Source organism: Folsomia candida, unplaced genomic scaffold (genome assembly GCF_002217175.1).
Source record: "Folsomia candida strain VU population unplaced genomic scaffold, ASM221717v1 Fcan01_Sc009, whole genome shotgun sequence".
NCBI lineage: Eukaryota > Metazoa > Arthropoda > Collembola > Entomobryomorpha > Isotomidae > Folsomia > Folsomia candida.
In genome coordinates, this window is record NW_019091201.1 from 5,122,991 (window position 1) to 5,150,426 (window position 27,436).

A 27,436-nucleotide genomic window follows, 5' to 3' on the forward strand; every position below is an offset into this window, starting at 1 on the left:
CGACTTAAACGGCCATTCAGAACTTTGCGAAATGCCGTTTCATTCAAATTACCCACCCACCTTGAAAGGAGAAAATCGTCACTAGAAGTGTCGCATAATGGGGAATGCATGGAAATCAATGGGATGCAGTTTTCAGAATGGAAATCAATTCGTGACGTTATAGGAGTGAAAATGAATTCATGGAAGTTTTGGCGTGAAAATAGATGCATTCGTAGAATTTTGAGTATGGAAATACATAAATTAGAGAGATTTTGGACAAAGTTAATTTCCGCCAATTTGGGCATAAACATGAATTTGTAAAGAATTAAATTCATTGAATTTTGGAAATGTAAATATTTTCATAGCATTTTGGAAATGGAAATAATTTAATAGCATTTTGCTCATGAAAATTGTTTCATGGGATCTTGATGTATTTTGGACATGAAAATAAATTCCTGGCATTTTAGGCATTACTGATAAAATTTTAAGCCCTACATATTTAAATCGGCATTTAACCCAAATTTTTCCGAGGGCATCTCTCTAAAGTCGTCCTTTCCGGTCATACTTATCTTTCACTCAAATCTCACAATTTCTCTTTTACAATCAAACCTTAAAAATCGTCCTGCGATCCTCCAAAAAATAAAAATCAACTATCTTCCGGCCAAGGAAATGACAACCTCGATTTCTTTCCTCGAACTTCAAACAACAGTCGAAAAACCGGGCCTAATAATAACGTCTTCGTTGTTGCCAGTGGCCGCGGAAACGTGTGAAATGTCCCCACGGTTTTTCGATGTCGGCATCATCTCCCCAATTTATATAAACCCCTCCCTCCCCCCCAATCCTACAATTTTAATGTCCCCAGATGTCCCACGGCTTCCGCGGCCACTGTAAGAATTCAGGCTACTCAAATGTATGAGCATGATGCAGTGGCCGCGGAAGCGGGGGGGGGCAGAGGGACAATGTCCCCACGGTTGCTCGATGTCCGCATCATCTCCCCATCTTATATAAACCCCTTCCTCCCCCCATCCTACAATGTTAATGTCCCCCCGCGTCCCCACACCTTCCGCGGCCACTGTTCGTTGCCGTCTCATCTCCAGGGCTGACTCGGCACATTCACAATCTACAATTTACGAGGATGTCAAACGGTGACTGGAATTGAATTTGGCTTGACGTGACATCCCGACAATTGGGGAACAACGTAGAGAACAGAACATAACATAGAATTCCCAATATTGGAAAAACCCCTACAGAAAAATAAACACTTTGGCGATATAAAATAAATAGAAATATATCTTTCTCACCAACGAGACGACATCATCAATTGATCGATATTCAGGGTTGGGTAAAATATTTTCGAAAAATATTTACAAAAGTTTGGAAAAATTTTTACAAAAGTTTGGAAACATATTTACAAAATTTTGAGCTTGGTTCTTCCCAGGGTTTAAATTTCCGGGGGTGTTGCACCCACAAAACGACGAAAATCTAACCTGTGAAGACAACAATTAGTCTAAAATGCAGGATTTTTTAAGGAAATTCACTTTTGATCGCTGTCAAAATACTTTATCTTTTTTTTTTTAGAAAATCGTGACTTTTACTTAATCGTTAATTAACTTTTGCTAGGTTACAAAGCCATAAGTGAAGTTATTATATTTTTCTTATTGTCATTGTCTCGTAGATAAATGGTCCTTCTTCTCAGTTTCGTAAAGTTTATAAGAATTTGGTGAAGTTTTGCACATAATTTAATCCTAAACAAAAGAACAATTTAATGTATTTTGATTTAAATAAGATTTGAGATTTTAGGATATTTAAGATTTTTAATTTAAGATTTAATTTAAGATTTAAGATGTAAGACTGTTGTCTTGTCTATGTAGATTTTCGTCTTTTTGTGGGTTTCACACCCCCGGAAATCCAAACCCTGGGAAGAACAGAGCTCAAAGTATTTTGCCCACCTCTGTGTCGATTCCTCTGGTCGATGTGTGCAAGTGGGCAGAATGTGAATGCAATGCTTCAAGGCTTCGTTTTCTCTCCACTTTGATTTGACGACGTGCAGAAAGATCTCGCAAAATGAGAGAAGAATACAAAGTTTGGGACACAATGGGAAAGAAATGTCTCGGTGAGATGGTGATGATCAAGAGTTTTGTGTCATTGTCATCTGTGTGTGGGTGGGTGGGTGCAAGGGGGAATATGTACGGTGTGAAGTGTAGTTATCTAACTTAACATTCGAGGAATTTGAGTATTTATTTATGGCATGTCCTATTTGCCCAAAATTTATTTAAGGCGAATGTCACTATCGGGAAAATTGAATGTCATTTTTAACAAATCAAAAAATTCGGGTTAGGTGCAACGGGGAATTGTGGTTGTGTAAAATTCTGGGAATTTAAATTTGGCATGCCCTATCTGCCCAAAATTTTTAGTGAAGCTAAATTTACGTATTATCGGAGAAATTATGTCATTTCAAAAATTCTTAAAATAGTAAATGCAATGGGTTTTCTAAATACTGGGGATTTATTGAAAGCTAGAAATTTTATACATTAATTTGCAAAAAATACATGATTTTATTTTCATGCCTAAAATTCCATGATTTTATTTTGATGCCAAAAATATCCTAATTTTAGTTTCGAACTGAAAATACCATAATTTTATTTTCCCATCCAAAATCCACCTCATCGTCCAAAATTTCAAGTTGACAGAATGTGTGTAACGATCGTTATCGCGAGACAGACGGATAGACAGACAGACGGACATGACGGTTCCATAAGCCCTGACTCATCCTAAAAATCTCAAAATTCATCAAAATTAACACTAAAACCTACTTACTTTTCTTTCCTTTAAAAATCAATTAACTGTTATTCGGCCGAGGATAATAAAACCTATTTAAATCCAACTTTCAATTCACTCATGTCATAAAATGGTTGGAAATGTGATTTTATACATTTCTCAGAAAATCCTCTCCTCTTCTCAAACTTTGGCCAAAGTTCCGAACAAAGTTCAGCTGCTAAATCCGGCATGAAATTGAAATACTTTTGTCAAAATGGGACAATTCGGTGAAAAACTAGTTGGGCGGAATTTTCACGCAATTACAGATATTCTATTATCCAGATGAAATCAGGCTTTACTAAATACTTGCCATTCACCAAAACCCCAATAAAAGATGGATGCCTCCCACACGTATGAATCCATTTTCTGCAAATACTTGCCATTCGCGAAAACCAGGAATGCCACACAATAAAATTTCACTCTCACACGTATGAACTCATTTTCTGATTAAATTTCTTCCAGTGGATTTTATTTGCATGTGCAAAAATGTGTGGGAGAAATAAGAGACAACTTTCGCAATAGTCATTTTACTTTGATTTTGATTTTGTTGGTAGTATTTTTTTGCGAGTTTGCAACATTTTTTTGCACTGCAAAGGAATTAATGCAAGAAATGCGAGGTGCAAGAAACTGTGAGAAAGTGCAAGAAAGTACGCGCCATCTGGCCACGCCCGTATGAAGTATGAATAGCGGCGCGGCGCAGTTTTTAGCGCCTTGCATTTTTCACTGGTCAAGATATTTACCTGCAAGAAACCACTTTCTTCCCGTTATTTCATGCACCCGAAACACTTCCAAAATCGCAAATTTCTACAAATTCGAATATTCACGTCGACCATTGACAAAAACTAATTTCTTAAATTTCATAATTTTTCCGAACTTTAACATTTTGATGGTCATCAAAATTAGACGTTTTCACTCCCTCCATTATCAAAATCATAGCCATCCATCCTCCAAGTATTTGATAAACTCGTGAAGAAGTGGGAAAGGCAAGGGCATCTTTTTTTGTACGTACGTATTTTTCATGATAAACGAACTTCTATGGAAAATGTAGTGCTGCAGTTCCACCATTCTTCCTTAGCCCGATTCAAACCTTATATTCTCCGTCTGTCTGTTCGTCTTGCGATAAATCTCTCTTTTTCAAAATGTAAAATTAGGATTAGAATTTTCTGCTTTCACACTTCACAAGCATCAGCTTACTTTTTCCAAATTGATCTAAAAAATTTTGAAATACTAAACGTAAATAAAAGAAATACAACATTAGTTTTCGATTTTTCTGCAGTTCAGACTTATCAAAAATCAGTTTAGATATGTTTTCAAAAAATCTTGATCCATAAAATTTTGCATACCCAATTTATTCAGAAATTCAAATACTGCAAAAAATACTAATTTCGTAAAATACTTGTCAACCATCCAATGTCGCAAGTGTCAACCATCCAATGTCGCAAGTGTCAACCATCCACACTTCTTTTCAAAATTATGAAAACACCGACTCGGGCCAGATCAAGTCTTCCCTTCCCACGTTTCTCTCCCACCATGAAAGGGTTACCAATCCCTCCACAACTTCCAGCCTTATCGCCGTTGATCAAGTCTCTCTGGAAGAAGCCCCAAAATCAGAGTAAATGGGACGCCGACGAGTAGTTTTATGAGGCCCATTTGCTCCAGAGATGAGAGATTCCGAGATTTTGTTGTGGATGACTTATGGCTCTATTTATGATGGATAATGCCCCTGCGAGCGAAAAAGTACGCCCTGCTTTCTCCCCATTGCACTCCTTTAACCCATTGCTACTACTCTGGTTACTAGTTCGGTTTATGGCACTAATGCGTTTTTGAGCAGAATTTTATCAACTTTAGTGCACCGCGTGGACAAAAAAGACGAGAGACGTGGGCTCGTCAACCTTATCTACGCTACCTTCGTACTAATATTTAGTTACGTATGTAAGATTCCGTAACATTAAGCTTTCATTGAGGAGATAAGGTTGCGAGTGGTAAAAACTATGTTAATTTACCCAGAGAGAAATTCGTTTTTACCACTTTCTCCCATTGGTTAAATGAAAATGAGTGGGAAAAATGAGAAAAATTTAATTTTTTCTCCGTGTCACCAGATTATTTCATTTTGAAAATGGAATGGGAAACTTACATTTCCCAATTTTTACAACCGAAATTACATTCGAACTTTATGATAAATCAGAAAAAGTATATTTTTCGGCCCAATATAGCCGGGAAAATGGTGAAAAGTGCATTTTTTCCCACTATTAAAATTAAAATAGGTGAGAAAAAAGACAACTTTTATTTTACAACTTTCTCCAGCCCGCAAAAATAGATGGGAACGCGAAAATCTACGTTTCCCAATTTCCCGATTTAAAATAAATGTAAAATAGGAAAACGTGCATTTTACACCAAAACCACGTGTGAAAAACGTGAAAAACTATCTTTCAACCATATCCCTTCGCCCCATTTGCAACAATCCACCCTTATCAATACCTAATCACCGACTTTCTCTACTTTCTCTTCACTCATCCTCCTCTAAAAAATCCCAAACCTCTAATTTTTAGAAATCCATGTGCTCCCCGCGATGACGTAGATACTCCCCTAATTTTCTATACATCTCGATTTTGGCACGATTTCCCCCATTTCATCATCATTTCCAAGACCGATGGATGATTCCGTAATAATAATTTCATTTCGAGGAGGAGGAGGACGAAACGCAAACAGGAAGTTGTCCCATTTCTCATCCATGAGGCGTAGGAGGAGGAAATGGGGGCATTCTCTCGTGAGAGAACAATCAGCGAGCGAGGCAGAGAGATGAGGGGAAAAGTGTAAAGTCGGTCGGTGAAAGTTAACTCGAAACCTTTTGCTGGCTTCTTCATTTCATTTCAGAGTCCCGATTTAATATTTGTTCGAGAGATTCATTTGTTCGCTTTCGCTGGGTAAATAATATCGCAGCAATAACAACCGTTATCATTTCAACAAGGGCAAAATCTAAAATGGGGGCTAAATAATACTCTATCGGGTCGATTTTGTTACAATTTCTAGCATTAAAGCTGTGATTATGCCCAGATTTAGCATTATCAATACATAAATGCCATTAATGCTGCATTAATGGCAAGTCCGCCTTTTAAATTAATATACACACATAAGTCCAATGTTACAATAAAACCATAAATTTATTAGAAATTCACACACAAAAATTCCATGAATTTACTTTAATTTCCAAAATTCTATGACTTTTATCAAGAAATTTTCAAATTTCGAAACTATTTCAACTTTCTTTATTTTACAACTCTTCCTAAGATCGTCCAAAATCAATCAACGTTTAAACACAATTATTCATTTTCATTTTAAAAAATTCCAGAATTTTTATTACAATTTTTTTAACAAATTTTCATCTTTTGAAATCCCCCCTCCTATTTTACAACTCTACGTAAAATCTTCTAAAATCAAAATTCATCCATCCTTTAACACCCAGTTTTGATTATTCAAAACAAAACGACGCTGTCTGAACCTATAACCAAATATATACCAAAGTTTCACACGTGAGATTTGTCAGCTGTAAAAAAGCAAAGGAGTGAAGAAAAAACTTTTCCAAATGTGAAGATGTCTAAATTTATTACTAAGCTTTTCCCAACTGTGGTAGAACATAGCTTCCGATTCGACATAAAAATATATGACTGCATTCGTACTCCCAGCGGACAGGGTTCCGGTTCTCGCGGGTTTGCCACATTTCTTGCACTGGAAAACAAAGAAATGCAAGAAATGCGAGGTGCAAGAAACTGGGAGAATGTGCTAGAAATATGCTCCATCTAGCCACGCATGAAGTATTTAAATGGGCGGGAAGTAGTTTCTTGTGCCTTGCATTTCTTCCAGGGCAAAATATTTACCAGCAAGAAATCACTTTCTTCCCACCTATTTCTTGCAAGAGGGGGCTTGTTTTTAATTTCTTACGGTTTACCACATTTCTTGCAATGCAAAGCAAGAAAGGCAAGAAATGTGAGGTGCAAGAAATACGCGCCATCTAGCCGCGCGCTTCATAACGGCGGGACATAGGTCCTATTGTATTTCTTGCAGGTCTAAGAATATAGCTGCAAAAAACCATTTTCCACCAGTAGTTTCTTGCAGTTTTGCTATATTTCTTGCACTTCAAATCAAGAAACCCAAAAAATACTAGGTGCAAGAAACTACAACAATGTGGAAGAAATATGCGCCATCTAGCCACGCGCCGTATGAACTATTTATAGCGACGGATTGTAGTTTCTTGCGCCTTGCATTTCTCCCAGGTTTAAATATTCACCTTCAAATCAACCATTTTCTCCCCATTATTTTTTGCAAGTCGTTACTTCCACCGGAAACACTGCCTTCTTGAAATTACTACCTGACTTTCTCCGATACACTTTTCTTCCCTCTTTTCTCGTAAATACATACTTTGTACTTTCACCGAACAAAGTTTTCGTGCCGTGCCAAAGCCATCTTCCTCTCTTTCTTGGAGGATAATGCCGCCACTAAACTTTCGTGACAGTCAGAGTCAAAAAGTGACAATACTGTAGTCAAGCCACTTTCACTTACTTACATTATAGCTACACCATTACCTACATTCTCGGGGGAGGCACGCTTAATTTTACACCATTGTCAGACATTTTTATGGCAGCGGAAAACTTTCTTGGCGCAAGATTCATAAGTGAAATTCATCTGATAAGAAGTTTCAAGGTTTTGTTTAGTATTTTTTTCAATTTTACACGACTTGTTTAAGGAGAAAGTGTGTAACTGTGGTTTATTTTTAAGATTAAAAATCATGTGTAGATTTTTGGACAGGATGAAATTAAGTGTTATTTTAAGTTTTCAATTTTTTAAGTTTAGTTAAAATTCGAAAACTTACAGCATTTTGAAAAATCCCGGTATTGGCTGGAAATTTAGTAAAAAAAATTCTGCACCCAGCTTGTCTATTTTTTAAATTAAAATATATACATTTCAATAGGATCAAATTAAGTATTCAATTTTAAGTTTCAAGTTTTTCAATTTTTGAAGTTGTGTTAAAATTCGAAAACGTGCAACATTTTAAAAAAATCTCCATATTGGCTGCAAATTTAGTCAAAAATTCTGCCCATAAATACGTCATAAATACGCATCTGCACAATATCTTAAAATAATTTGACCCCGAAACGAAAAATAATAAACAAACGAGTTGGCAAAAATACCACTTGTTTTTACTAATTTAATTAAAATTCTACTAAAAATAGGACATAAATGACTCGACAAAAATACCATTTTCACGAATTTATTTCCATTACCGGACCCTCTCATCGTCCAGATCAAACATTCCATGCCATGAACTTGGCGTTGGCGTAAAGTAGAAAATTCTCTCGAAACCGTAATATCTATCTGGCCTGGCAAATGTCAAATGTCAGAGATCAATTCGTATCAACGTAGAAAGTTGGCTGTTTGGCGATGGTGATTTTTCCAACTTTTCTCCCTGCTTTCTCTTTGTCATCTTTAATACAATCACCCATCATCCCGTCTTGTGCATTGTCTGATTCTGATCCTCTTGGGCATTTGCGAGATCCATTTGATGATTCCTACGATATTTGGGCTTATCTTGTACACTTTTTTCCAGAAAAGAAAAAAAACATTGCGTTATTCTTTCATACGTAGTTTTGGCTCGCACTAAAATAGGGTTAAGCTTTCTTTCTTAATGTGTTTCACGTGTGGGCATTAAATGCGCAATTGTAAATGCGTAAATGAAGTGATGATACAAATGGTATAAAAATGTGGTATTAAATATCCACAAGATACACAGGGATTTTAAAATCACACTAAAATAGTATTACTTTCTCTCATGTGTGTGCATTATATGTGCAATTTTAATCGTGGTGACGTGATACAAATCGATTTGTATGCACACACGTGACCCTTTTGTTACCATATTTAATTATTTAATTCAGGTCAGGTGTGTGCATTAAATACAAATCGCGCGGATTTTAAAATCACGTTAAATACTATTTAATGTGATTTTTAATAATTAGCGTTAAAATAGAATTAACTTTATTGGACGTATAAATTTTAAATTGCTAAATTCAAATGTGCAAATGTAGGGCATAAATTGACCTAAATAGTGTAAAAACTGTGTAAAATTTTAATAATTTTTTTTGTGTCGTTAAATAGCTACAAATCCACGCGGATTTTAGAATCATGCTAAAATAGTATTACTTTCTCTCACAGGTGTGCATTAAATAGCTACAAATATGCAATTTTAATGCATAAATTAATACAGATCGCTTTAAAAAATGTGCCAATTTTTAATAATTCTCTTTCTTTTTTAACAGAAAGGAGAGAAACCGCAAGATTAGCGTAAGGTAAGCAATACCAACATTCACAAAATATTTCTTGTATGCATTTAAAGATAGCTGAACCGGCGGGATTCACTCGTAAATAAACTTGTACAATGTCCAGGGCATGAAAATATGAAAATAAATACATAGTGTTTTAAATATAAAAATAATTTTGAGGCATTTTTGGCATGTAAATATTTACGGAATTATATACATGTACATGACTACATGGCATTTTGGGAATAAAAGTAAACACGTGGTCTTTTCTGGAAATATGTACCGAATTTTGGACACAAATCCATCCTGTGTTTGGGTATTAAAATAAATTCATGGCAATTTGGGCGTGGAAACTAAAGCCCAAGGAATTTATTATAACTTTGGGCTAATTATAATCGTCCCAAGTTTAAATACGAGACACCGATATTTTGTGTGTTATTGCATAAATGCCGCCTAAATTCCGTCTTCATTTTTACGTACACTCAAAATAAGGTAGTAATGAATCATTACCATGCGGAATCACTATGTGTCTCTACCACGTCGGTTACGATGTGTCGTAGAAATGGTAATAATAAGTTCAGGGAAATTCAAATTCATTACCAAATATTAAGGAAGTGAATACCATTATGTATTAAATTTTAATTTCCCTGAACTTATTATTACCATTTCTAGGACAAATCGTAACCGACGTGGTAGAGACACATAGTGATTTCGCATGTTAATAATTCATTACTACCTTATTTTGAGTGTACAAGTACAACTCTACTTTTTCGTAAAAGGAGGAAAATATCCTAATAGATTCATTTCCTACCCTTCAATTCAAAGAAGTTGAAATGTAATGGAAAATCCTCAATGGGAAATATGCAATACTGCTTAATAAAACTTCCTTCACGCACACACACACACACTCGAGAGAAAGCTGCTTCTTGAAGAAAACTGGAGCTGAAAAAAGTTTTACTTTTCTCCAACTCGGTTTACTTTATTTAGTTGAGAGAAATGGAAGGTTTTCTTGAGAAGAAAGGAGGAGGAAATGGACGAAGAAATGCAAAAATCAATACTTCAGGGACTCTTTACGTACCTCACTTATCGTTGGACCCAAGTCAACTCGCGTAGTTGGATCGCTTAGTTTGCAGGTGTAAAATAGCTGACTTTTCATAGAAGAAGAGCCAGTGGTCCCTCCCTCCCTTTATGCTCGTTAGGAGTATGAAAATTCCTGGATTTTAGCCATTTTTGGCATAAATTTTCTGAGGGTATTTTAAAACATTTGTCTTATGCCGGCATGAATTTAAATGCAGGAAAAATATGGCAAATATGGCATGCCAAAAATATCGAACGATAAGTATTTACCATTCTCATCTTTCAGAACTAAACGTTTTTATCGTGTCAAAAATCAGAGTGAAAGTTAACAAGTTAATACCAAATACTGGGTCTTTTAATAAATAAAAAATAGCTTTACGCGGGCATAAATTTAAATTTTGGACAAATATGGCAAATAAACCATGCCATAAATATTCCGGACACGACGATAAGTTCAATTCTAGTCTAAAATACTTGGAAATAAACGCTTTTATCGCTTCAAAAATGTGAGTGAAAGTGAAGAAATTCATACAAAACATGTATTCTTTAATAAGTAAAAGATACCATTTGAACCTTCTGCTACTCCAATTTTCTGACGTTATCACGATATTATGATATCTCACTCAGCAAAAAGACGTGATAACTTGGCAGGCTACCTACACACAAAAATAATCAAGATGCTTTCACTCTGATAAGGAAGTTGCAGGTTGGAAATTAATTTTAATTTTGCCAAGTGGGAACTTATACAGACTTCCGCTTTCTCTCTCTCTCTTTCTTCCTTTTTGGAGACGTGCTGACCCATGAGGTGCAGTTATTCCTATTGGATGAGCACTTTCTCTTTTGGTGTCCTGTCCTCTCCTTTTGAATAAATTGTGCCCGGAGAAAGTTGGAACATCGTCAAGATAAATTCCCTCTTTTAAGGACATCCTCGTTGTAACCTAATTAGAACAGCTTTCTCCGGTCAGTTGGAAATACAAAACGGGACGTTTATGTATTTTCTGTTTTTGATGGGTATAATTTTTTACTAGGGATCGTACCCATGAGTCAAACGATTTCTGCAAAAAATACTGTACTTGTAGAAAAATGTGCTAAAAATATGATTCATGAAAAATTCATGCAAAATGAAACATGCTAAATTCACGTTTCGCATGGGACGACGATATTTATGGCGAGATTGATAAGCCTTCAGCACCTTAATGAGACTGGATTTCGTCGCTTAACATGCAACTCTAACTAAATATCACTATCACTAATTTGAGAAAAGCGAATTTCAAACTTTCATAAATTCCTTGACTCTAAATAAATTTACACAAGATTAAACAATAATTTGAGATTCAACAAACATTCTCTTGCCGTAAGCCAAATTTAGGTTAACCAAGTGTGGTACAATGCTTACAAATTCTATGATCAATTTTATTCTAGAATGTACAAAATCATGCAAATATTTTGCACTCAAATTTTAGTAAGGTGTCAGTTCCTAAAAAATTCGATTGACATCTACATATTCTCAGCTTTTTGATGATAAACTTTTTGGAACGAGTCCTGTAATTTGTTAGGTAAAGTACTTTTTCTCATCTTTATTTTACTCCTTTAAGTAATATTTCCGAGCCGAAGGTAGTGGTGGTTGTGGTGACGATAACGATGATATGTACAACTCTCTTCAAAATTATTTACAGTGTTCACCTCCACAAAGAAATTTCACAAGGCAATCTTCAAACATAAAATTACTATTTAATAGTAAATCAGTAGTGGATGAAAAGTCAGCTACACAAAATTGGAAAAGTTCTTACTTATCCAAAACTTGACAAAGGAACCCTTTAATGTGCGAATGATTGTTATAAAATGCGGTAATTTATACTCTTCTGATTACAAACTGCGCCATTTCCTGCATGATTCAGGTACTTATTTATTAAAATTACGCAACTAAATAACCGGAATTAACTGGATGAAAGTCTACTTTAAAATCCATTAAAATAACGACCCTTACTTTCACCAAGTTTCTCTTGGCAAATTGGCAAAATTGACAAAATTGGCATTAATAAAAGTTGTACATTTTCTTATGCAAAATAATTCGCAACCGTAAACGGAGTACAATATTAAATTCTAAATATTTCGCAAGTTACACTTTCACCTTTCACTAACTTTGCTACCTCCCTAAGGCTAAAAATGTGCTTAATTATCTACCTAAACCACTTTCACCGTATCGACCAAATCATCACAGCACTAGATACACGTACATCTATTCTATCTCATCAAAAACTACGACCTACATACATAAATCATAAAAAAAGTGGCATGTTACACACACTAAATTGCTTGATGCATATGTCGTCCTCTCAGAAAAAAATCACCTCAGCCATCTCATCCCTCCCTTTGTTATGTCAAGTCCATAAAATGCATGCCCAACAATGTACGTATAGCCCTCACTTTCTGGCCGAGCCGTCATCGTCATCATCATCACGAAGTCATCATCCATCTCCTGAGCATAATTTCTTTCCCAGTGAAAGCAGCGAGGACACGTAATAAGAGCACAATTCATCCACCAAGCTTCACTTTCACTCCGTCGCTCGCTCGCTCTCTTCCTGACTTACGTGCATACATTCTACGAGGCTACTCAGAAATAAACCGGTATAAACGAACATAAAAAAAGTAGCTTGAAATTACTTTTAAAATGATATCAAACATGAAAATTAAGCTCCAATTTGACGTTTGACCTTACAAACGCAAAGGTCATTTTGACCGTGACCTCAGTGACCCCATTATTAATCTAATCGACATCATAAACTTAAAAATACTACGTCCATAACCGCATTTGAATATCGAAAAACACGTCTTGCTAAGACGGACAGACAAAACGGTCACAATCTTAGGCCTTCACCGTGACCTCAATGACCCCATTTTTTAACTCGACGGATGTCATAAAATTAGAAAATTCATGTCTAAATCCGCCATTAAATATAGCGTGCTACAAATGTATATCTTGCTAAGACAGCCGGACAGACAAAACGATCCCACAAAGTAGCTCACCCCATACTCCAAATAATACAATATAACGCACACTTAACTCACTTCTCGTCACTTTGAAAGTGGAGAGATTTTGAAATAAATCGCATAAAGTTGTATAAAACGTAGGCGAGCAGAAGCAATCCATGTCAGGCAGCCAGACATCACATCAGTCCGTTGGAATTTCTCCCATGCACATACACACACATAACAAAAAGCTTGGGTATGATGATGACAGACATTTTCACCCACTGCTGCATCTGCCGTCGTCTCAATTCCGGAGATTTCAAAAGGGTGGGGATTCATGCATTATGGAGGAGAAAGTGGAAAAAATAATGCATTTTAAAAAGAATAGAGTTCAATTCAATTTGTCACGTGGAATTCGTTTCTGAGAAGCCACTTTTTCTAAGATTTCACGTGCTACTTTCTCCTTGGTTATGATACCTTAAGTACATACGTCGTGAGTCATGTGATGGCATGACGTGGTTGGAACTCACTACTAGATAAACGATCTAGTCGCAAATGACGGTCGTATGTCGATCACTGCGAGCTTGTAACCTGAGCCAGCTATCGGGGAAATGAAGGATCCTCAAAATCCAGACGAGACACAACTTCGTCACACCGTGGGCGAATCGTCGTTTCGAAAAAATCTGGTGTAACGCGGTGCTTCGTTTCTTGCGGGTTTGCTACATTTCTCGCACTGCAAAGCAAGAAACGGGAGAAATGCAAGGTGCAAGAAATTGGGAGAAAGTGCAAGAAATATGTGACGCGCGGTATGAAATATTGCCGCCGTACGTAGTTTCTTGCGCCCTACATTTCTTTCAGCTAAAATATTTACCTGCAAGCAGAAACCACTTTCTTCCAATTGTTTTATGCACATGGCTACTTTCACCATCAAACGAGTGACGGAGTGACCGTAGACATTCGACCAAGTCTGGCGTAAAATACAAGCCTTTAAACATTCCCGCTTTCTCCCCATGTTTATCGGGAATCTGTACACTTAACACGGTCACATGCATGCATCATTCTGCTGTAAAATACTAAACCACGCAATCTGCATTCAGAACGACGGGGTTGGTGTTATTTTCAAAATGATGAATTTCCCTGGAAAATCGCTTCCTTCAAACTTTCTCCACTTCACTTTTGCGAGATGGACAGTTTAACCCGTTAGGGACCAACTACACATATTTGTGTAGTTTTTGCTTTCCCTTGGGGACCAAGTACACAAATATGTGTACTTTTTTGCTTTCCGTTAAGGACCAAGTACACACATTTGTGTACTATTTTGTAGTTACGTTGGGGACCAACTACACATATTTGTGTAATTTTTTTCTTTCCGTAGAGGACCAAGTACACATATTTGTGTACTATTTCCCCGTTACGTTGGGGACCAACTACACACATTTGTGTACTGCGGAAAAATTTTCAAGACCAAATACACACATGCATACAAGTCAAAATTTTATTTTACAAAATTTTAACACGAACCATTTATTTATGCACATTACCAAAAACTATATATCTGCAAAAACTACAACTGTAGTTCGCTGCAATGCATTGTAAGACTAATTTTAAATTGTTCACGCTCAGAAATAAGCGTATTTTGGAGTTTTCCAGAATAGACATGTTTTCGCCCGTGGCGGAATTTAAAATAAACTTAATTTTTAAAGAAGCAAAAAACGATAATTTTTTGAAAATTAAAAGTTTTTTTTAATTGATTTTTTATCCCGAGTCAGGGCTTATGTACCCGTCATGTCCGTCTGTCTGTCCGTCTGTCTGTCTGTCTGGTTTGCGATAACTGCCGTAAAACTAATCCTATCGACTTGAAATTTTGCGCACATATAGTATGGGTCAAATGAGGAGTTGAGTTCGAAGATGGGTAAAATAGGTCAAGTGGTTGACCGGTGGGGGTCATCGGAGTGGGTGGGGTATTACGCACCAAAATTTCAAAATTGTGTTAGAAAGCTGAAATTTGGCATAGAGGTTGCTAATGGTTTATAATGAAGGAATACAAAGTAAAATTTCAAAAATTTTCGTCTGGAGGGACCCGAGGGGGTGACCCATACCGATTTTTAAAATTCATCAAATCGAGCTGAAGTTTGGTAGAAAAGTTGGTAATAGAAGAATATTAATTAAAATAAGAACAATTTTCCCATAGAGAGACCCTATTGGGTAACCCATACTTTTTTTTGTAATCTTAAGCTGAAATTTGTTACACAGGATGGTAATTGTTACTAATAGAAGAATATGAATTTAATTTGGAAAAATCAAATTTAATTTTTTAATTTATTGATATGCATTTGCGATAAAATTTCATGCAAAAAGTCGGATTGAGTGATAAGCACAACTTGGCCTGACTCGGGCTATATCAAATGTGCACTGTAGGTTTTATATTTTCAGGGTAGTAATTCTGAGCAAAAATTGTGTTTAATTTTTGAAATCGGATTAAAATTCGAAAGGTTACAGCGTTTTAAAAATCCTGACTTTGGCGGATTTTTTAAATTCCACCACGGGCGAAGACATGTCCATTTTAGAAAACGAAAAAATACGGGTCCGCTTATTTCTGAGCATGAACTAACTAACTCCGGTCAAGATCAGTGAAAACCACTTGGACCTTGCTAAACTATAAAAATGTATGAATCAATAACTTAATATTATTGTAATGAACTGCAGATAATTTTTACTAATATGCATAAATAAATGCTTAATGTTAAATAAAATCATCAAAAGTTGCCGAAATAAATTCGGTCCTTTATGGTTTGCACACCCACTGTGAAATCGGTGACGTAACTACGCTTACTTTAAAATCATTTTGGTGACGTAGCTACACTATTGGTAAAATTAAATTGGTTATGTAGCAACAACTAACTGATAAAATTCTGGTCCCCAAAGGAAAGCAAATTTCAATTATTTCGGTCACAAAGGGGTTAATGGTTGCTGGGTTGCTATCTATTCCATTCCATCCTGGCGACCAGACCAGACCACTTCACAAATGGGATGTAAAGTTGCAAAATCAAAATCCAAATTCTAAACGGGGACTTGAATGTAAATGAAGTCAAGTTGGGTGGATGGAGGAGTTTACTGACTTGACTTTCTCCACTGGCTGGCTGTTCGCTGTCTCCAAGGGAAAGTTGACTTTACTCTTGAATGGCATTGTTTTCTTGGACGGGGATTGCTTAATGAAGGGTCACATGATGATACCGGGTGAAAGTAGTTGTTGGGTGGCGTCACAGCCAAATTGTGCATAATTGTGGAAATACTGGTGTAATAAAATTGTGTATGAAAATAAATCCTATGGTTTTCGTTACAATTTATCGGAAATTTAAATATTAAGCTATTTATTAAGGAACATCATAAATGGCGTCAAAATCAAATTGTGCGTAATATACGAATAGAATTGTGCGATGAAAATTAATCTTGAAATTTTTATCAGAATTTACTAGAAATTTAAATTTATATATAAATGGCGTCAAACAAGATCAAATTGTGCATAGTTTTGGACTAGAATTTTATAATGAAAATAAATCCACAGCATTTTGTCTAATAAAACTTGCCAGAAATTTGTATTCCGTGCAAATAAGGCATGCCATAAACGGCACCAAGATCACATTTTGAATAATGTTCGACTAGAATTGTACAGTGATAATAAATCCTAAAATTTTCAGTTTTCATCAATTTTGATAAATTTTAACTTGATCAATTTTCAGATTTTCAATTTCAATTATTTCAATAAATCCTGCAATTGTAAATATGTATCCTGAAATTTTGACTAAAATTTATCAGAAATTTACATTCCTGCTAAATAAACGTACCATAAAAAGCACCAAGATCAAGTTGTGCATAATGCTCGGCTAGAATTGTGTGATGAAAATAAATCCAAAAATGGTCAACATTTCGATATTGACTAAATTTTTATTCTGTGCAAATAAGGCATCCTATGCATAAATCCCTAAATATTGTATGTACTCAAAACATCAGAATTTTTCAAGTAAGCAAGTTTTCATCCCGTCTTCAATACTATGCAATGCTTGCTCAACTATGCAACTCCTTGTGTGGTCTACTTTTGTGACACGTACTTAATAAGGAAGCAGCATGTGACACACACGACACACACGCATGAATCGTCACTCCCTGATTTATGACACGTCTATAAATAAACACCCCCGAGAAGAAACCCCCCACCCGGACGGAATCTTATTATCCGGGACACAATAAAATTTCACGTGCCTCGCTGTCCCGGAGAAAGGTGACACTCTGAAGCCCACCTAACAAGGAAAATGATTGATTGAAGTGGTTGAATTTCCACCAGATTAATTTCCTCCGGCTCGACGACTTTGAAATTTACAAATTCTGCTGACACCAATCCATGGAAACATTACAGCCAAAATGTTATCCCAGTTTGAAGAGGGGAAATCCAAACCTTGCAATTTTCCCGGGTATTTCAAGGTAGACATTGTCGTAAAATAAAATAAAGTGAAATTGCTAACCCGGTATAAATCTCACCTTTAAATAGCCTCATCTAATCCACTCCTTAGATTAAAGCACCACGACAAACACGAACAAAACTCAATCTAACCGAGGTAATTTTGTCGCTTAAAAACGGTATTGTTGTTAACAATATAGGATAAAATAAAGGGAAAGGTTGCGAATAGGGGGGTAATTCAGGCAAACCAAAACAGATTCTGGGCACACCATAGGTCGGAATCTTCACATAGTTGGCTGGAGTTTTGGGGAAAATAATCGTGTAATCTGGCGTCGGAAAAAAAATCGTGTAATCTGGCTTCGCAAAAAAATCGCGTAATCTGTTAAACTCGCAAAAATCGTGTAATCCACCCCTTAAAAAGCGTGTAATCTCGCGTTGCAAAAAAAATCGTGTAATCTAGCGTAGCAAAAATGATCATGTAATCTGGCATCGCAAAACAAATCTTGTAATCTCATTTCGCAAAAAAAATCGTGTAATCTGGCCTCACAAAAAAAATCGCGTAATTTGGCGTTGCAAAAAATCGCGTAATCCGTTAACCTCGCAAAAAAATCATATAATCCGGGCCCTTAAAAATTTTGTACTCTGGCTCTTTAGAAATCGTGTAATTTGGCCTCGCAAAAAATTGTGTATACTTGCCTCGCAAAAAATTGTGTAATCTTGTCTCGAAAAAATCGTTTATTTTTGCCTCATAAAAAGTCATATGATCCAAACTTTCACTCAAAAATCATGCCCTCTTTTCCCTTCCGAAAAAATTGTGTAGCCCAACTTCCACTTTAAAATCCTCTCCTCCCTAGAACTTCCGACCTATGTCCCTCCCACAACCAGCAGAGCGGAACGCGACCAATTCCTGAAAATTACTTTACCTGTTACGGTCTATGATTTTTTAGTATTTCACGCTACCCAAAATTTCCAAGATGCTTTCTCCTCCTCGCCTCCTCATATTCTCTAATACCAGTAAATATTCCGTTTTATCTTTCCCCTCTCCCTCTCTCCAAAAAGCAGCAGATGCCCACACACACACACACAAAATTTGCAAAGGTTACATAAAAAAGAAGTGAGTGAAAGAGCAAACAGCTCGCCTTTTTATGCACACAAAAACCTTTGAAATATTCCCCTGTTTAATTTTTAAAGCAAACATTCCCACTAACCTTTTTCCACCCGAGGAAGAATTCCCTGCCCTAAAGATATTTAAAAATTCGGTGCATATTACGGCAACCTATGGTTATAAATACACTCTTAGAAATCCGGTATTAAAGTAATACCAAGCGGTATTCATGTACTATGACTACCAAAGTGGGATTGATAAGTAATAAATACGTTGTAGTAATAGCTCGGTATTAAAGTTTTATCATATCGATAGCAAATTTTCACGGACTGGTATAATTTTAGTACCAAGCGGTAGCACCTTTAATAGCGAGAAATCAATATCTGCCTGACTAAATATATCAGATTTCTAACAGTGCAGAAATCCAGTGTTAAATTTATACCAAACGGTATTCATACATATATGTGACTCTACCAAAGCGGTATTGATAAATGATACCCTGTAGTAATAGCTCGGTATTAAAGTTTTACCAAATCGGTAACCTAAATAGTTTTATACACCGGTATAACTTTAATACCGAGAAATCATTACCAGATTTATAACAGTGTGCATATTTACTGCATCTCATTCGACATATGTATTTATGTAGACTGCTTTCCCTCCCGGCGAAAATGAATCAGCTTCCGATTTCCGGATTGGGAAGGAGATCAACCCCTGCAGTTTCATCATAACATTATGCAAATATTGGCGGAGCAGGTATGAAGAGGAGGATCCCGGCGAAAATCAACATTGCCAACGTCGTGTTAAGTTAAATGATGGAGGTGGAGGTTACGAAATTGATGGATTATCAATAGCCTCAAAGTTCTCGGGGGGGACGCTGTTTTTTAGGGGGGGGGGGCACAAATCGGCATGCTAACTTATTTTCCCGGTGCTTTTTTGCAAGTTACTACACCTTGTTTAAATATTCATTTCAAATTTTGATGCTCCTTTTAAAAGTACGAAAATCTAACGTGCAGAAAATTAAATAAGCAATTAACGAGAGACTAATAAAGTTAGGGATGATCTCATGATTTCTTCATTGCACAGAATAGCAATGCACAATTTCAAGCCACCTTTAACCTCTTTTCAAATTTAAACAAATATATTTTGCAAAATTTGGCTTCAAAATCACACAAACCACACAAATTTTGCAAAATTTGGATTCAAAATCACACAAACCACGCAAATTTTGAAAAATTTGGATTCAAAATCACACAAACCACGCAAATTTTGAAAAATTTGGATTCAAAATCACACAAACCACGCAAATTTTGAAAAATTTGGCTTCAAAATCACACAAACCACACAAATTTTGAAAACTTTGGATTCAAAATCACACAAACCACACAAATTTTGAAAACTTTGGATTCAAAATCACACAAACCACACAAATTTCTTTATTGCACAGAATCAATGCATAAGTTTAAGCCACCTTTAAAATCTTTTCAAATTAAACGCAATTATATTTTACAAAATTTGGCTTTAAAATCACACAAATTTGAATTCTATATTGTACATTCCCCTTGAGAACCTACATGATCTGTCGCATTCTTATCTTCAAAAATATGCTTCCCACCAACCACACAATTTCTGAAATTGAAATTGAAATTGTGACCTCAATCAACCCAATAAATATTTCATTAAGGACTTTCACCATTTTCGCCCCATGAGTCTCATCCCTTCAAGAAAAAAGAGATCACTCTTTTATTAATAAGTATGACGTCCACATCTTTTCTTCATACATACACAAATACCTCTGAATGTCCATCGTTATCTTCGTCGTCACCTAACACATCCACCCAAGTTATTCATTCAATTCACATTCTTTCTCCTGCAAAGTAGATATTCAATCATCGCGTGGAATGTCTGGCAGCACATTCTTGCTAAATTACGCCCCAGCCAGAGAGACACGTTCCTTGCAATTCTTCCTCTTCCTTCCTCCTCTTCTGACCTCTGATCAGACCTTCAGCGAACGGAACGGAAGAGAAACAGTGGCCGCGGAAGGGTGTGGGGACAAAAGAGGGACCCACGGTTATTCGATGTCGGCATCATCTTCCCATCTTATATAAACCCCTCCCTCCCCTATCCTAAAATGGCAATGTCCCCCGATGTCCCCACGGCTTCCGCGGCCACTGGGAGAATTTAGGATACTCAAACGTATGCACATGATGCAGTGGCCGCGGAAGCTTAAGGGGACAGATTAGCCAATGTCCCCACGGTTGTTCGATGTCCGCATCATCTCCCCATCTTATATAAACCCCTGCCTCCCCCCATCCTACAATGACAATGTCCCCCGATGTCCCCCCAGCTTCCGCGGCCACTGACCAGAAGTAGAAGTAGATAGCTTGCTTACATGCATTTTTACCCGTTTAGATCGATTTTTACCCTCATCTTGTTGGCCGCATTTCCCCATTTTTTTGTCCAATTCTCATCCTCAACCCTCATCCTCATTCCTTCACCACTTCTTTCGTACCATTAGCTGGAAATATCTGGACGAGAAATGCTGCAGGATAACTAACCATACATCACTCACTCCGTATGGTTTGGCCCACAAGCACCTTAATGACATTCGGATGGCGATTGTCTCCTGTCTGGAGGAATCTCTCCACCGAACAAGCGATTTAGCAATACGAGTTTTTCGCTGATGTCTACACGTATGTGATAAAGGACAAAATTGAGGTTCACTTTTGAGATTCGTTTTCTCTGAGGAATCGTAATGATGACTGGAATGCATTGTTTTTTTAAAAAAAGGATTCCCTTAACGAACAAAATAAAGCCATAACGCGACAGAAGTGCAGTTTAAACAAATCATATTTTAGGCTTTTTACGGGATTACTATATTTTTTTAGGGCAAAGTGAAAAATGTGAGGTGCAAGAAACTGGGAGAAAGTGCAAGAAATATGCCCCAGCCAAGCGCGGTATGAATTATAGCGGCGGGATTTAGTTTCTTGCGCCTTGCATTTCTCCCAGGTCAAAATATTTACCTGCAAGAAACCACTTTCTCCTCGTTATTTCTTGCACGTGGTGGTCTTACTTTCACCAGAAACACTGACTGGGTCGTCTTTTAGGAGTAGACGGTTTTCATCAAGGAAATTGTAATTATGTGTAAGAATGCAGACTAATTAACCGTTGGACCACATTCAATATAATAAAATCATGACCTGGCACAATTAAATGGAGGCTCTGTGTAGCCAAAAAGGTATGTAATTTACACCCAACCATGGTTAAATATGTAGACTAATTAAGAGCCTTGGAATGCAGAGCTGCATCTACTGCATTTACTGGCAAAAAGCAACCAACTTTCTCCAATCAACATGAACATCTCTGTCAAAACCGAATTTCGGATAGTTCATCCTCACCAAAAACTGTAACAAATTCATGACCTGGCACAAGTGCAGGGGCGGTGTGGTCAAACAAAAGCAGATAATCTAAACCACACCAAGGAAATTCTACACTGTTAAAAATCTGGTATAGTCACAAAGGAATTCCGTGCTGGTATTGATTTGGTAATAATTTCTTATCCGATTGGTACTAAATTGTTCCTGAGCGGTGCATTTTTCCTTACTACAACATTACTGAATGATAATTCCGGTTAATACCGGTGCCGGTAGAGTCCCAAATGTACTCCGATCGGTAATGATTTAATACCGGTTTTCTAAGAGTGTAGGATTAAATATTCAGACTAATTAAGAGCCAGAAATGCAGAGCTGCATTTTCTGGCAAAAAGCAACCAACTTTCTCCAATCATCATGAACATCTCTGTCAAAACCGAATTTCGGATAGTTCCTCCTCACCAAACTTATAACAAAATCATGACCTGGCACAAGTGCGGGCAGACGCGGTGTAGCCAAAAATACGTAATTTACAGCTCACCCACCAAGGGCTAAATATGTAGACTAATTAAGAGCCCTGGACTGGACCAGACTGGAATGCAGAGCTGCATCAGTATTTACTGATAGCAAAAAGCAACCAACTTTCTCCCATCATGTCCATCCACGTACTTATCTAAACCATTGGATTGGATTGGATGCCATTACAGCGAAACGAAACTATGGCTACTTTTCCAATTCCGTTTTCCATCCACCACTTTCTCCTCGGCCAGGCTGAGTAGGCAGCACTTACGCCATATCTCATCCTTCCTGCCCCAGATCCGTCGCTTTTACTTGCAAAACTCTCTCCTCGCTCGCTCAGCTCACTCAACAACCCTGAACGGACATCCATATCAAAGAGGAATTAATGGTGATCTGGTCAAAAGTCTTTGGCAGACAATGCTCGGTGAAAGCTGGCTGGAGGAAGAGAGAAGCAGATCTGAAACTAGCCAATCCACCCACGAGTAGGTTTGCCTGCCAATGGGTTGAGTTGGTTTCGTTTCAAATCAGGTGAGCTGAGTTGAGTTGGACTCATTTAACAGTTAGCCGTAGATAGGAAGGCATGCAATTAACGGACATATAGTCGTTTTGCCAGGTCAGGATCAACTAAATTCTTTAGCTTGAGTTGACCTGAGTTCGTTTAAAACTTAGGTAAACTCATCCCTAATCAAAATTTGAACGGCATTCCTGCAGAAAAATTTGGTCTGAGTTTCTGCAGAAAGGGAACTCAAGTTAACTCATCCCGTGTGAAAATTTTGCCCGATTTATGCAGAAATTTGACCCGATTTAGGGCATAAATTTGGCCCGATTTTCTGCAGAAAAACAACTCAGGCAAACTCATCCCGTCTCAAAATTTGGCCCGACTTTCACCACAAAAACTATAAATAGATCGATTTGTGCAAAAAAAATCATGCATAATTATGCACATACTTATCTATCATTCTGAAGAATTAAACGCATAGAAATTTTCTGCAGGATTATGTACACAAAATTTACGCAGAATTCAAAATGCACCAAACTTTTGCAGAAATTGATACAGTAATTTTTACCCGGGCAGCTTGTGGTACGAACGACTATACCGACTCCTGACCTATCCGGAGTTGCTTGCTTGCCTGCATCATTATTCGTAAATGTCAAACGGTCACAGAAAAGATCGAGACTTTCCTTTTCTCCTGCTGCTGATTCAGTTTTGTGAATAAAACGAAATCCTAGTCCAGCCAAAGACGGACAATGCAGAAGAGAAATGCCTCCGCAACACTTTTCCGGAAGGAAGTGGATTTACGGAGGATCCAACTTTCTCTTTAGAAAAAAATATGTATGTATACGTGTCAGCTACCACTTATTAAATGAAATTCGCCGTTCTGAGCACATAAAAAATATGCAGGTATCAAACTCCACCTTATTCCCAGGAATGTACACAAGATGCAAATCCATGGCTCACATACAAACACAATCCGTCAAACACCGAAAAAAATTGGTTCTGTTACATTCAAAGTTGCACAATGGGCAAGACATGAAAATGAATCCCATATACATATTTTTGGGCATAAAATTAAATTCAGTGAATTTCACACATGGAAAATAAATTCTAGGCATTTTAAACATGGAAATAATTTCCTGGCATTTTGGATATGTAAATAAATTCCTGGGAATTTTCTGTATGAAAATTCATTCGATGCGTTTTAGGGCATAAAAATTAACCCATGGCATTTTTTGAACATGAAAATAAATTCGTGGAATTTTTGGGTATGAAAATAAATTCATGGCAATTTGGGCAAAATATACTCTGGCCATTTTGGGCATAAAAATAACATCACGCCATTTTTGGATATCAAATTAAATCTCGATTTTAACCACTGAAATAATTTCCTGCCAATTTGACCACAAATATAAATTCCATCACCTTATCGGGCCATACATAGTTTAAATTTCCGAGCAGCCAAAAATGCCCTCGACATCCTCACTACTAAATACCCCCTTACTCCAACTAAATACCCAAAAATTATTGCCCCAACCTTATTGGGCATAGCTTGAAAATTCTGAGCAAATATGCCACCCCAAAAATGTCATCTTTCCCCCTACAACTCTACTCCAACCAAGCCACACATTCAAATCTTTCTCGCTCTCGAAATGATGTGACACGATCCTCATCCTGCCACAACTTTCTCTCTCTCTCAGCAGAAATGGTGACAGGTGTGACGGCCAAGCAGTAGCTGAAGAGGAGGCCCATCCAATATTTTTATAAAATTCCTTTCTCCATTCTCCATCCATACCTTAATCCAGTACATCCGCATGATGCAGATACGTATACATCCGCAGTAATGGGAAGCAAATACCTCGTTGGCATGTGTGTGGGGGGAATTTATGTGTATTGTTGTGTCGAGCATGCGGCCAAATGGAAAGAATTCAGGCAAGATTTCTCAGCCAAAAAGAAGAAGAAAAAGATGGACCTTGGGCTCTGTTTGTTCGCTGAAAACAGTGGCCGCGGAAGCACGGGGACATTGTCCCTCCAGAAATTTGTAAAAACCCTATCCTCCATATGTTTATATCTAAGCTTCTCCTCTTCCTATCTCGTAATGTTAATGTCCCCCAAATTTTCGACGGCCATTGGCTGAACAGACGTTCTTTCTCCTTTATCCGTACAAAAAAGATTCCTTCTGGGAGAAAGGAGACGGGAAAAAATGCCAAGGAATTCATCACCTCGGAAATCTCACGCATTTGAGGAGATTCCCAAACTGAGAAAATTTCTATCTACGTGGCAGATATCGGACATCATATTTATTGTTGTGGCTGTCACGCTTTCTTCAAGAATGGGTGAATATTTAATCAGGATACGGCGGATATTTATTTATAAGTGTTTTGCTATGTTATTGTTTGGAAAGTGTGGGAATATTTTCAATAGTTTTCATAAACAAGGAAATTTTGGCAATATTTTCACAATTTTGGTAGAGAAATGCATAATTTTGTCTATGTTTTGATAATTGTGGAATAAAAATGCAATAGCTTTGTCTATATTTGTGGCGATTTTAGAATAAAAAAACGATAATATTGTCCATATTTTGACGATGTTATAATTATGTAAAATAAAATAATTTTGTCAATATTTTGACGATTTTAGAAGAATTTCTTTGGTAAACTTTGACGACGTTAGGCTAAAATATATAATTTCGTCAATGTTTCAACAAATTTTAGATGACATAAGACCCAGCAAAGATAGCAAAAGTTAACTAAAATGAGAATTAAGCACTGAACTAAAACGCAAATTTGGTGAAAATGCAGTGTACAGTAAAGACGTCGTTATCTTAAAACTGTGTCCCTTGTTAGGGGTTAGATTTACCGTTTGTGCTACATTACATATATTTTATGCACAATTTAAATTACTTTCACCCATCCGCCTCTTTACGATATTCCTTCTCTCGAGACGAACTCGAGACAAACTCGAGATAAACTTGAATATATTTTCAAGTGGAGAAAGTATGTCCTCCTTTAAAATAATTCTGTACAAAACAATTCTGCCGTTCAAAAGTTCACATAATTTTTGAAAACCTAACAAGGAAACATTCAAGGAAAAATTTTCAAGTTTTTTTTTGGAGAACTAAGCATCCTTCCTCTTAAATATAATTCTATCCAAAAAGCACAGTGAAAAGTCTGCTGGTGTAATGTCGCATCTAATTTTTTAAAACCCCCAAAAATCTAAGAACATTCTAGTAAAAACTTGCATATTTTTGGATGAAGCATCCTCTCATTTGAAAATTATTTTGTCCAAAAAATAGCGCAAACTTGTGCCAAATTTTATACGGGAACTTATCTAACTAGAATAACTACTTTAATTAGGATAATGTCCGTCCTTCACCCAAGTGAAAGCAGGATGCAATCTGTAATTATGCCGCGAAATATATACGACACGGTCTCCTTGCCCAAGGTGATGACTAACATCCCTCGAGACGTCCCGATACGTGAACCCAGTTACTAAATAACTTTCCCCGGAAATTGGGAAGACCGCATTTAAATTTCAGATCTTCTCCCTTAACCTGATTCATTCATTTCATGTCCTAAGAAAATCCACAATCCAGCGGAATGTCGTAACTGTATAAACAATCCTTTCTCCACCTGCTTTCTCTCTCTCGAGGTACGATAAGATAAGATAACGAGGGAAATCGCCCTCCTCCCAATTTTTCTTCACACTCGAGAGACACTCTTTTCTCCAAAAAAACAGAGGTTTCCAGTCCCTTGACGAGAGCATCTGTTTCCTCACAAGGAAAAAGTTGCGTAACAAGAAAATGAAGAGACTCACTGCCTGGGAGAAAGCTCTTCTCCTTTTTTTCTTCTGAAGAAAGTTGAGGTGCAGAAAGCTAAATGAAGTTAAAGTTACCGTTTATTCTCTTATTTTTCCACTTTCTCCTTCCTCCACATTGTTCTTCACAAAGTTACTTTTGTCTGAGGAGGAGGAGAAGGATGAAAGGCCGGAAATTATTTTATAAGAGGATAAAGACACAGTTTGTGACAAGTAAGAATTCATAAATATTTCGGGAAGAAACCCTGGAGAGAGTGGTGCCTGCTTTCACGATGGGTACAGTGGCCGCGGAAGGTGTGTGGTGGGACGTCGGGGGATGTTAACAGGATGGAGAGAGGGAGAGGTTTGTATTTATAAGATGGGGAGATGATGTGGACATCGAATAACTGTGGGGACATTGTCCCTTTGTCCACATCCTTCCGCGGCCACTGCATTACGCTCATACATGTGTGTAGCCCGAAATGTCCCAGTGTCCGCGGAAGCCTGGGGACATCGGGGGACATTAACGTTGTAGGA

General features: G+C 37.1%; 1 protein-coding gene across 1 annotated transcript in view; it reads left to right on the plus strand.

The window, feature by feature from the left end:
• The window catches only part of LOC110854211 (protein piccolo), a 200,524-nt gene that overhangs the window by 37,368 nt on the left and 135,720 nt on the right, over nucleotides 1–27,436 (plus strand). Inside the window, exon 2 of the mRNA XM_035854739.1 lies at nucleotides 9,108–9,137. The gene's annotated coding sequence lies outside the window, so the exon portion shown is untranslated. The remainder of the gene's footprint in view (nucleotides 1–9,107; nucleotides 9,138–27,436) is intronic.